We start from the raw sequence: 14193 nt of genomic DNA on the forward strand, positions 1-14193 counted from the left end.
CCGTCAATTTATTACAAAATAATAAAAAATTATAAATTATTAAGTTCCAAATAAATATTTTAATAATAATTTAGTATTGTCCGCTTGTAAAATATTTAAACAATAATATAGTTACCTTTTACGAAAGTCTGTACAAAATAAATAATATTGAAAATATTTCCTTATTTTAAGTTATAACACTACTTAAAATATTATCTGATTCAGATAAATTAAAGTATAATTAGATAATGTTATTATTTGTGTGGTTTTACAGTAAAGTAAAAACTGCATGTAAAATAATTAACTATCTAATTAATATTACAACTTTTATTATTTTGTACAACATCGTTGTTAAAATAATATTATTATAGTATTATTGCTTATTAGTATTGAGTGAACTACCAAGTCTTACTTTTTTTAAATAAGTATTAATTTAAAAATGTTATTTATGGCATCCATAAATAATGAACAGAAGACATTGAAAAATAGAAATTTGAAAATCTTACTAGTTTAAAATGCTAATTTATAGTAGAAATATTAAGTCGGTTAATATATTTTTATAAGGCAACGAGGCAATAAATTATACTTGATAAAAGCCTACTATATTATGTATAGTTGAACTTTGTAAGTTAGTAAAGTTACTAATAATCACACAAAAATAAATCAAACTATGTTTGATGAATTTAAATAGATCGTAAGTTAAATATTAAGCTGATAGTAAAATTGCTTAATATCTACAATTTTAAATATTGTTTGCAAGAGGTTATTCATTATAAAATTGAAAATTTGTATCCAAAGGATGATTATGTTGTTTTATTAGCAATTAGAATAATATCAATAAAATTGTATATTATGATAGAAGAAAACGTTGTTAATGATGAGAGAAGAAGCAACGATTTCAAATCGTAATTATATGTAGGAATGCACTTTTCGTACATCAGTTCAATTTAAATTATGCTTGGATACATTTTAAATACCTGCATGTTTGTTAAATTTAAATCATTATTATAAACAGAAATATCTGAGGAGTTGTTAGTATCGCTGAAATTGTACAATAGTTTAATTAAAATAAATTGTTCTCTTTATTGTTATAGTACATTTTCAATTATATAGTGTTTAAACTTATTGAAATCCTTTGAATGCTGCGTATAATGTTTATACGCCCGGTGTATTTGAATTGATGTATTGTTCTATAATTTGTTGTATTCGTTATATTATTTTAAGGATTCAGAGAAAACTCCGTGTTTTATAATTTAATTTGCTAGGAAATTTATTTTATTTTTTTATATAGTGTAAGCAGCTATATATATATATATATATACATATATTATGATTTATATTATTATTTTTACTTGATTTTTGTATTATTACAGCAATTAATCAGTACTTTTTTATTAATTTAATTTTTATAGGATCATTTCTATTCTTATACGTACATTATACTAATTGCCTACTCATTAGACAAGAAGTTTACTTTGTTATTAAAATATATATATGGTTATTACTTATTATATTATTAATACGAAACTCTGTACCAAAAGTCCAAAACTAATTTTAATAATATTATCTACTTTTCTCTAAATCAAACATATGTACATATTTTTGTAGATTTAAGGTTTATTGAAACAGATGATTTTCAATTTTAGATTTTGATTTTAGAGGTTTGTTAAAGCTGGAGACCGTGTGCATTGAACACCTAGCAAACCCAATAAAAATTGTAAAATTAATATTTAATTAAAAGATTTCTACTTCGTTCTATTCTTCATATATATAAAATACATTGATTATAACTTTTTTTAAGTATTATAAAAAAAATCATCACTTATTATTATTACTACATTTCTTATCATTTAATATAAATTTAATTTTGTAGTAAGCTTACATATTGTATTGTTAAGCTGCTATTGTAGTTAATAATATACGCAATTAATATTGTATAACTTATTATAGTGAAGTAAACTTAAATTTTACAAGTTTATTAAATTTCAAAACTAAATATCATCTCTGTTGTTCTATCAGATTAATTAATTATTATAAAGTTTTAAGACGTCGGTAATATACTAATATAAGTACCTATTATTTAAAATTTTATTATAATATTTGTAACCGTGCAAATATTTTCGTCTTAAAAATATATCTTTTGGCTTGCAATATGTAGGTTCGCAATAGAGTGAAAAATCACTGAATAATTTAGAAATGGACAAATCTTTTTTTACGAGGATGTGAAAGGCTCCAGACTAAAGCTGTGCGGTATGTTACAACAACTAACAAGAGTATGCATGTCATGACCACGTCCCAATGCCAGTGTAAGACCTAAACATAAATTGCTGATTTCTAAGCTAGTCGACAAAACTAACAAAGATCCAACTCCGAGTCAAAATTGTGCACACGCCCGTTATCACACAAGTATATGGTAAATACAACACTCGTGGAGTGATTTCGTCAACTATGATATTATAACAATAATAGAGCACAGCATATTGACTGTATTACGAACCCTTAAAGTCGGACATTAAGTGAAGAGAGCGCTACTTTGGTATACATAATTATATCTAAGATTTTTATTTGTCGACTGTAAATTTAAAAAGCCTTATTAGCAGCGCCATCTGTACTTCTTACGCGAACATTATTTATGATACGTTAAGTATAGATAAATATAAATATATATGATGATATTAGTTTATTATATTTGCAAAAGATACGGAAAATAATGGAGTTGTCAACTGAACATTATCTTAATATTTTTGTAAATTTACACTAATACTTGGCTTGTTATATTTACGATATTGTAATGTTATCGGATTAAATTTTTAGGCATGCGATGACATGTTTAGGGGTGTTGAAAATACATATCGTAGATATGTTACTATAACATATTACAATATTATACATATCACAATATCAGTGACTCGTGATCGATGATTAATTGGCATGGTAGTCACAGAATATTTTACTATTTTATTGAGTTAAAATAGAGGAAGAGAGGGAAGTAATCTTAAAAAAATTAAAAAAATCATTCATTGAACAAGAACATACTGACAGTATACTCGTAGACATATTAACATTGATTTACTGAATGATGAGAGGTACACTCGACACATATACGGCCGTACTATACAGCAGAGCGGTTATCTACTTTTCTTCTTTGGATTTTTACTTCCCTATATTGTATTATATAATCTACTGTATGAATAAACTGTGTAAAATTTATTTATTTTTTTATTATTATTTGTATGTAATAAATATATCAATTTTAAATTCGACTGTACGTCAAATTTATAATTTACATTTATTAATATATTAAAAAAGGCACTATATCCATGTATTAGGGTATTAGTGATAACTAATCAGGTTCAACCGGAAATTGAAGTTTGCAAATGCTTTTAGTTATATTCAAGGAAGAGTAAAATATCGACCAAAGAAAGTATTTGAATAAATTTATTTACAGCTTTAATTTAAAATAATGTCATGGTTATTATGGTATATACCGCGGTTATTATAATAATATTATTACAAAATAGTATTGGTATGAAATATAATTTAAATTTTGAATAAAATCATTTAAATTATGATAATACGTATAAAAGTATAAATATATTTTTTAATATTATCTAATTATTATTTTAATTAGCTAAATGAACGTAAAAATCCTGAAAACTAAACTAATTTTCAACAAGGAACAGAAGAATCAAGGCTGGAAAAATATTTAATAAAGTTATTTTTTACTGTTGAATTAACTTTACTATTACCTATTAAAAGTATAGTGTAGGGTTAATGATTATTAATTTGAACATAAAAAAAAGATGAAAATATATTTTTTGTAAGCAAATTAAATTACTTTGGACATACAATTATTAACATTTGAGTTAAAAAATATTTAACAGTGGTTTATTTTTATTTTTATTAAAATTTTTTTTTTTGTTTATTATAATGTTAATAACAAGTGTTCTGTTTACTATCTACCTTTCTCAACCACGATTCTAACTAATTTGAACGTACTACGTCGCGTCGTATAAATAATAATATCGTTACGGCGCAGTAGTGTTCTACATTTGTAGTACAGGTATCAGTACAGATCGGAATGATGGAATGAATATGAATTTCGAAGAATTTCGATCGATTCACAACTACGATACAAACAGGAAATTTTGTAATTGTCTAAACAGTATTTATAAAAATAAAAGTGCGTTTAGAATCGTCTCGATTAAAATGTTATTTTAACAATAAAATTACAATTTGTAGTGATTTGTACACATCATTATTTATATCAACACGTGCGTGAATGTAAAATATTGGATTATCGCTGTTTCCTTGTTACAGTGAATTAATTTACATAAAACACAACGCATAATATTTCTTAGAAAAATATTGAAAATGTATTCAGCATAAATAACTAAAAGTACTTACTTATAAATATGTATGTGGGACATTGGCGCCAACTCCATACATGGACGATTTATATTATAACAATATACAGTATATTATATATTATGCGGATGAAATTAATTTTAAAGTTTTCAACTGCATGGGCGGATAGGCCCACCTGGAAATCGGGATTTTCCTGGTAGGCCCTCGCCTATGTTTAATGTCGAGGCTCCTCCCTGACTTCAGTCCCATGATCTACTACTTTATACAAATTACAAATATAATCTTTAGGTACTGTTAAATGTAACTACTATTTTAGTGTGTATCAACTTTTTTACAATTTTGTTCATAAAAAGTTTTATGATAGAAATTTTAACCACTTACAAAGAATATAACAATGATCGATCACATTCTAAATCAGCTGAAAATCAATTGAATGAACTCAATAAAGGTACGATTTTTTATACACAATAGCTTAAAGATAATAATTAATATTGTAGTTATTAAGTTTCTTATTTTTTTTTAGCATTATCTGAAAACTATTTTTAAAAAACCAACACTCGCACATTTTTCAAAATTTCGGTCATTCTATCATATTCATCCCAAGAATGAGGATTATTGTTCCTTTTGCACCAACAAAAACTTTTAACCGAAATGATGGTGGGTGTCGTAAATGGATATCTTATATAGTTTCAAAGATAAAGCTTCATTCTGTTGTATTTGTATCGTTTATGGTGATGGAACCGGTTCATTTTCCGAAGGGTTTATCGATTGGAAATATGTTTATACTCGTATGAGTGAGCATGAAAATTCAAAAAAAGCATAAGAATAAAGTGTTATTTGAACTACCTTAAGGCTTAGGTAAAAAATTGTACATTATAATTTCTGTAATGTAATATTTTAATAGATTTTTTTGAAATTTAATTTCCAACAGAAGTAAAAAAGGATTGTTTGCTTAAAAATAATATATTAAAAAAAAAAATACCTCTTTATATATATTTTTCATTATGCATACTACGAGGCCCTTATAAATATTCCCCGGTAGGCCAAAACTTGCCTATTACAATTTTCGAGAAACCATTTATATTTTTTATAAATATATATTTAGTTTATTAATAAAAGAAAATTGCTTAAATAAGTCTTGTTAGGAGATATTTATTAATCATACCAATCCGGCTAAATCGTATTTTCATAATTTAATATTTTATTACTATTGTAAACGCTGTTGATTTTCATGTTTTACACCGTGACCAGTAATTTCGGCGATGAGCAGGACCACACAAGAGCTGTGAAAAACGATTGAGGTTCGCGGTGTTGGTATCACTGATACCGTATCACTAACAACACGTGACTGATAAGATGATGCAGTTATAGAACACCTCGGTATCCCGTATTGTTTTCAGTAGAAGTGCCTACATCGAAGTCATCGTGTATAAAACGAACTGCAGGCGTTGAGATTTAGACTGAAACGGTCGTGGGAAAAGGCAATATTAGTGTAGGGTATTAACTTGCACGCCAATAATATTGTGCACTACAATCACACAAGGTAGGTGTGTGTTTCATTATAATACGTAACATAAATTTTCATGTGGAATTTGCGTTTATGCGATTTCTCCGATACTGCTAATGTCCGGTGTTTGCAAGCTAATAAGCAACGTTTTAGATCTGTTTATTTTTAACATACGTAAAACTGCAATATATATTTTATAATGTTTAAGACAAAACATTAAATAATTGGTGTTACATTGAAGACACAATTTAAACGTCACACTGAGTCCTCCCCACAACATTCCTGTGAAACTTTACTATAATAAGAAAAATTATATCTATATAAAAGTCAGAATTCGTAAACCCGTAAATGGATATCGAACTTATATGACCGCCGTTATTACTTAATACTTATGATAACGGGAACCATGTGACTCATAATTTTTATAACATATTATAGGTCAGTACTCTGTACTACTTATATTTATTTATTTATTTATATAAATGGAATAATAAGTCCTATAACATATTCTACACTCAAGCACGGTAATAATTATACACGATACGTGAACTTTTATGTACAAGATAAATAATTTAATAATAATTCAAAATAAGAAACTAAGCTACATATAACACGTGGTTATATAGTAACAGATATAAATAAAGAAACTTATCAGGTAATATCTCTGGGAAGAATTCTAAATTTCTGTTTTATTAGAATAGAACGCATACATTGTATAGATGCTACAAAATTACGTCGATCGTATAATATATTATAATGTTTGTTGCTGGGATGTTTTGAAATTTCCAGTGCACAGTGGCGGGTTCGGCAATTCCGTGATACTACTCATATTATTTATCCGAACAGTTTAAGGATTTAGGATAAATTTAGTTGAATATATTACAAATCCTATGTGTATCCAATTGTCACGATTTCACGACATACAATAACACCACAAAAGCTTAAATCTACTTTTGCTCTTCTCTTTATAATATAAACACTCATATTATTTCCTAAGTAAGTTTCTTATGAACTATTCGGTGTACTTAGGGGACCAATATTTTGTTTTCATTATTTCGAAGAAAAATATTCGAGTTTTTAGTAAATATTTATTTACTTATAGAAATAATATTTATAGGTCCATGATGAAATACGTTATGTTTGTGATTTTCGGCTAATCGAAAACACACGGTATTTTTGTAATTATTTAAATTTTTGTTTTTTATGTAACACTCGAGTCAACCTATTCGTTAATTTCGGTTCACGAGAAATAATCATCATTGAAAATGGTAAATTATATTAAAAACAAAACGATTAATCAATGTACTTAATATGTATTCGTACTAATACCTCGAGCCCGTGAAAACCAGATACGACGAGCAGCGACATTATTATTATTATTGTCACGACTACGATAAAATCGGATGCCGTCAACCCGTTTTATCTTCTTACCTTTTTTTCCCTATGCATAAAATATTTCCGCTATAAATTATAATTACCAAATTTATCAAACTAAAGCTATTAATTATTATCATCGTTACTATTCTACCTAAATCACATATTATATATTTTATTTGTTGTAAATGTATTATTTCCCGCGATAACTCTATAATAGGGTTATGACTTATGAATGCCCGCAATGATGATTATTTCAACACAATAATACATTGAATACTATAGTACTATACGTATGTTTTTTGCAAAGACAATTTTTTTTATCTGTACTCTTCGTTAAGATATAATGTCAATAAATATTTTCTTTATTCAGTGTTGAGGCCAAGTCCGATACAATATAGGTTAATAACAACAATAGGTTAATAACCTAACCAAACCTTCCATCGGTCGTTTTGTTTTGACCAGGAGGATTCAGTTTATTGTGGCTGTTATCCTCTACCTATAGTTTTACCGACACTGGACTCCTGTAAAAGTTTAGTTCTAAACCTGTTTAGTTTTGACCTGCAATTTTGTATGCGACAGTGACCAAGACCTGAACATAGAGACTTGCCTATTCTTTAATAATTTGTTTGCACAACTCTTTTTTCCATGTATGTAACTGTTTTCTTTCGATAATTAGTGTCTCGTTTGTATTTTAGTTAGCAAGACCGTAGCCAAAACAATATTTCGGAGAGGGGAGTCTGAACCCTAAACCCTCTGGATACGACTGCTAGTTATAGTCTTATGGCGTTTTCGATCGCATGATTTATTTCTATGTAAGTTGAGTTGCCTGAACAAATAGGATTCAGGCGCAACAATATAGTCAGTCTAGTTTCCTACCTGACAGATTTCAGACGGTATCATTAAATGGTTTTTTTTTTATTGTTGTTATGTTGATTGATCCTTCGGTCGTATAGTGAAGAACCTACCTTCTCAATAATTTTTAATTTGTTTTTATACTATACAAAATGTATTTACGATGAAAATCAACACTTATAATCAAAGTTCAGATGGGGTTCTGTTATTTTATATTTTCATTGCAAAATATTAAACTGTTATTTGTTGACAATTTATTTTTCTTCATGTACAATATATTTCATCAAAATATAATATATTATAAAAGCGCTAAGGTTTGATATCAACAGATAGAATGAAGTCGGCACATATTTTTGTATTTAATTAACATCTACAAAATGTATAAAGGCTGTATATTAGGCGTCGAATAGGTCACTATTACGAGTAAGTTATATTTGAATTCAATGATACATTATCATGTATGAAAAACGATTCTGTGTGGACTGTCTGCCTATTTCGTTAAGTATATTTCATGTTATATTTTTTTTGATATAGCTATTAAGTTCATTTATTTCACTTTAAGTTTTACGGTAGGTTGATATACTTTTTTCCTAAAACATTGCATTTATTATATTATTAGTATTTCATTATTATGATAATGTATATTTAATATTTATATGGTATTATGTCAACTTATATAATCAAACACTTATTAACATAATTTTCTGAGTACCGTAAAATAGTAAAAATAAATAATAAATTCATAATATAAATGTATAATATCTTAAAAGAAATCAAATATTTTAATTGTTTATACATAACATAAAAAAATGTAAAATGTTTCTAAAATTATACTATATATAAGAAATAACAATTTAAATACTTGGTGAATATTTCAAGTTTCTGTGGATATCTGTTTTTAAACTATATTACAAAAATAAAGAAATCAATTTGAACAAAAACTGGTTTTGTAAAAATTCTTGTTTCCTTAATTTTTTTGTTTATTTTTCCAAATTATAAAGAAAAAATACTGGTACCGGACCTCTTTAAAGTATAAACTAGATCCAATTTAATATCTAAAACCACCAAACCACAAACACATTACACACACACACACACACACACACACACACACACACACACACACACACACACACACACACACATCATTGTAAAATCAATACAATCATCGTTCCGCTCAGAATCCAAAATAATTAAAGATTGTCTTGTAAAATAAATTAATTTCATAATCGTATCTATTATTAAACTTTAATCAATATAATATAAACGGTTTTTCAGTTTAAAGCAAAAGCATCTAAAATAAAAATTGACAAATCTTTTTATTTTAAATCGATACCTATAAATAATAATTTCTCAGAACATTTTATATCAGTAAATTTGATTATTAGGTAAGTAATATATTTTTATTATATTATAAAGAGACTGTCAGTATTTTATCGTTTAACTTGTCATTCAATGTCATTTTGTACATTTTTGTCAGGAATAAAATTTACTGATTTCGTGCTTTGACGTGTACACACGTTAATAAATATGTATGTATAAATTATAGTTAGTAAATATTAATTATTAAAATAAATTAATAATAATTATGTTGTGCGAAACTTTAAAAATACAACGACTTATAGTTTGTATATTTTTATTAAAATTAAATTGTTGTTGTTGTTTTTGATTTTGATTATTAATTTAAATTTTGTCGAGTGTTCACGTGTCAATTTATTTTATAACTATTAAGCTGGATAAAAAAAAAGTTTCTAAAAATGTTGATTATTAAAATAAACATTATTATGTTTTTTTGTTAGGTATCTCAAAACGTATTCTAGTATATATTTATATTGTATTCATAAATTGAGTAAGATATAACAAAGTTGTCACTCGTTATTTGTATAACAAACTGAAAACAGAAAGAAAACAAATGAAAACAGAAATAGCTACAGAAGTTCCTAGGTCTTATCGAAAAACTGTAATACTGTAATATAGTCAACATAGTTATATCAGACAAGGATATTATGCAGTTAAACAGAGCGTGAGGACGTAATACATGAGTAGGTATAAAGATATGATATAATTTACGTCATTTTATGTATTATACGACGTCAAAACATTTTCAGTTTATTCAAAACGAATATTTTGAAATGTATTGACACTCATTTGTTTGGAAATACTCCGATAATAAAGCAGGAATTAGCAACATTTAAAATAATTTTGAACCAAACTACAAAGGAACAGACGAATATTTATAGTTTGATAAATATTTATCATAATAATTAGATTATTATTAGAATGGTATTAAAATATGCGTTTATAAAAAAAATACATTTATATAATTCATAAAATGTAAAATGAAAACTACTTAGTATGTATAATATCAAAATTAAATTTATGTTTATATTATTTATGACAATAAATAAATGAAAAACCGGGGAAGTTGTTTTGCTGTGGTTAATTGTAGGTATCGAGTGTACCAAGTCTTTAAGTAGGTATGTCACTGTGATGGTTTTATGTTAAACTAAATTTGAATTTAATGATAAATCAATAATATGAAAAATGATTGTAATGGACACGGCTAATACAAAATATTTCATTATTTTTACAGTTTTAATGAATTCCATAGCAATTTTAAATTTAAACACATAGGTATACAAAAAAAAAAAAAAAATGTGCGTTAATCATAGGACGTATCTTTTTGGAATATATTCTTTGTGTGAGAGGATGTTTTTATTTTGTAAACATGTTTCCTTATTATTTTAGTTTTCGTGGAGGATTTATAACTAAAAATATACAGGGTGTCCCGTGAGAATTTATCCATTGCAAATTGCAATATTTTCTGAAATAATGGAGATACGTATATCATAATTTTTTTTTTTTTTTAAAGACTCACGGAGACAAGAACTACAAGTATTTCATATTTTAATTTAATTTAAAAATCTTATGATTTTTAATTTTTTTTTAATTTTGAGAAAAATTGTGAATTATTTAATAGGTACCACATACGATATAAGTATCAGTGTTATCAAACATATATCCATATATAATAGGTGATACAAAAAAATCCTCAAAATTAAAAAACTTATTAAAAATCACGATGATAATGAAAATAAAATGTTGAAACGTCAAAATTTTTAGAAAAATAAACTCTACAAAATGACTCTTTGACTAAATAAAAAATATTTTTTTTTTACTTTTTTACCAAATCATTAAATTAAATTAAAATATAAAATACTCCTTGTCACTGTAAGTCTTAAAAAAAAAAAAAAATTATTATATCTCTATTATTTCAGGAGGTATCGTGATCAGTAAATCTTTACGAGACACTGTATATTATTCTTTAATTCTTTCTTCAATTCACTTAATAGTTTATTTTTATAGTTACAGTTTCTAATAATATTTTATTTTTTTAATACTACTTTTCATAAATAATATATAATTAACTAGGGATTATAAATTCAAAAGAATACGTGAGAATTTAAATTAATTATAAAAATACTGCGGGAACGGCTTATAGTTAACACATCATAAAGTTTTATGATAATTTTATAGGAAATGATATATTTCATTTTAATATTAAAATTTATTTGCAAAATTTCAATTTAAAAATTAATTGTACGTTGTACTATTTAAAAATATAAAACATAATATATGAAGTTTAAATTATGATGTGTTAATGTATCTGTAGGTACTAGTGTACAAGTAGACTGGCGTATCGATAGGTCTTATTACAATTACTTGGTTTTTATTACATTTATACCAAAAATATATATATATATATATTATTTTAATAAACGCTGTTGGTACCTATTAAAGTACAGTCTCATATAACAAAATATCTGTTCTAAATGTTCATAATTATACAATTCATAAAATAAATCATCCTTAGTGATTTATTTCATATTTTAAATCTAGGGATAAAAATTGATATTATTATTTTTATATTAAAATATCTTACCAAAACCTAGTCATATGACACTCTTAAAGTGATGTAAAAAATACAAATATTTGAATATAATATAATAAACAGCACACATAAAAATTCCTTTAATCAAAATTAAAGTAATTGCATCTTAAAATATAGGGGTGAATATGCTTGATGAATCACTGCCAAATTAACTATAATATATTATATAGAAATTTATATTGGAATGCCATCAAAATTTACATAATTACATTATTGTTATTTTATTATTGCAGGCGTATTGTGTATACTGTATAATATAATATACTTATACAGTTTTTTTGTACATTTCTCTCTCTTTCGCCTCTGTTGATCATTTTTATTTTTGTGGTGAGGGATGATTTTGTAGTAAGGATGACTGCATATAATAACAGTCGCGCTCCTTTATGGTATTTATAGTATTAGGGACGAATGTGAAACGGGTGGAGAGGAAGTGCTCAAGATAAATATACGCAATGACATGCGTGCAGAACAAGACGAGGATTTTGGTGGCTACGATCGCGGTTCGTGCATCGTTGGTGGTCGGCGAGAGGGTATGAGTTATCATGCGATATCGCGGCGCGCAACAGGTCTCCTTCCGCTAACGTGGTCAGAGAAGAGGAGGACAAGGACATTACAATGCGTATTATACAATGCACCTGTCCTGTAAAACCGTGTTGGGTAATTTGCGACGGAAGGTCGAGTATAGGCGAAGACCGTGTCACGATTCGTAGGCGGGAGGGCGAACGGACGTCACGTTTGAATATCGATCCATCGTGGTTCACGCCACTGATTATATGGGTTTCCCTCTCGCTCGCCCCCTGGATTTCAACCACGACAATAATCTCCCCCGGCCGCCCACCTCCCGACAACCTGCATCTAGTCTGCTAGATCGGGCTAAAGCTCAAGGCTGGTTTTTACGCGCGCACCACTGACACCCCACGATACAGGCTTAGCTTCCGCCCCATCACCACGAATTCTTCCGTGGATTATGATAACCCATCCCGCAACCCCACATTAACTTTATCGCAGCACACACGTAACCACACGCATCCGAGTTTGTGTGTATAAGTATTATGACAGCGCACACCTCGGAGTTTATCCGTGACCTAACCCAAACCACTACTCGGAGGCGGACATACTTTTGTTCGTTTTGTTAGAACAGATGACAGTGGTAATTATAATATAAAAATTATTTGCACCGATAAAAATATTAAAATCACGCGATCGCGTTTGGGACACGAGATTAGAATAATTACTTATAATAATCAGGTGACATCCACAACACGCATATTATTAGGTATATTAGGTAAAACTATGTTTCTAAAAACGTAACCATAATTTGTTTACGTGTTATTATATTATAACTATAATTTTCTGGCAATAATTGAGTAACGAATAAGCCAATTATTCGACGTATTGAGATTTAGCTGCGCATGGGACGAGCAATGTAAAACCTAAAAATTTCGCTAAATTGTATCTTATTGTTATACTTGTGTCAAAGCTCAGTGTATGGTCATTAAGACTTACATTCAAGGTTTAAATTTTAGATTAATGCCGGATAAATTTAAAATAGATAAATCTAGTGTATAAACTAGTTATTATTTGTAAAATTATAATATTTAAACATAAAATAATTAAATTATTTTTTAATTATTGAATAATCATAATAAGTTTAAAATATACCAAAATAATTATCTAAAAAATACACAGTTGAAAGTTGGTGAATGTATACTGCATGTTGATATTGTTAATATAATATTACTTATTAATAATCAAAAAGCATATGCTCTACTCGGACTTAAGTATTGTAATCAATTATAATCAGCTTTATTATATGCCCTACGGCGACGGTTCTCAACTCATGAGCTGCGCGGGCAGCAGGGAACGGGGCCGAGAACCATGTAATAGAAGCATTACTGAACGTATACATTAAAAAAAAATAATAAAATAATATTATTCATTTTTATTATATACCTAATAATATTATATACATACGCACATAGGTGTGCTATTAGTCATTTGTAGGTAGGCCTCAAAGATTTTTTTACAAAATTGGTGGTTCGCATAATTAAAAAGGTCGGGAACCGCTGCCAACGGGGCTCGGTTAAACAATAATAATAATTAAAAATTTACTATAACTTCTATTCCACCAAAAGTATTATTTATAAAAACAGTTTAC

The 14193-nt window shown here is 27.1% G+C and overlaps 1 protein-coding gene across 1 annotated transcript in view; it reads left to right on the forward strand.

Moving 5' to 3' along the window:
• Positions 1 to 5771: 5771 nt before the first annotated feature.
• LOC113561097 (atrial natriuretic peptide-converting enzyme-like) overlaps positions 5772 to 14193 on the forward strand; it is a 117776-nt gene continuing 109354 nt past the window's right edge. Inside the window, exon 1 of the mRNA XM_026967318.1 lies at positions 5772 to 5890. The gene's annotated coding sequence lies outside the window, so the exon portion shown is untranslated. The remainder of the gene's footprint in view (positions 5891 to 14193) is intronic.

The sequence above is a fragment of the Rhopalosiphum maidis genome, chromosome 4 (assembly GCF_003676215.2).
Source record: "Rhopalosiphum maidis isolate BTI-1 chromosome 4, ASM367621v3, whole genome shotgun sequence".
Taxonomy (NCBI): domain Eukaryota; kingdom Metazoa; phylum Arthropoda; class Insecta; order Hemiptera; family Aphididae; genus Rhopalosiphum; species Rhopalosiphum maidis.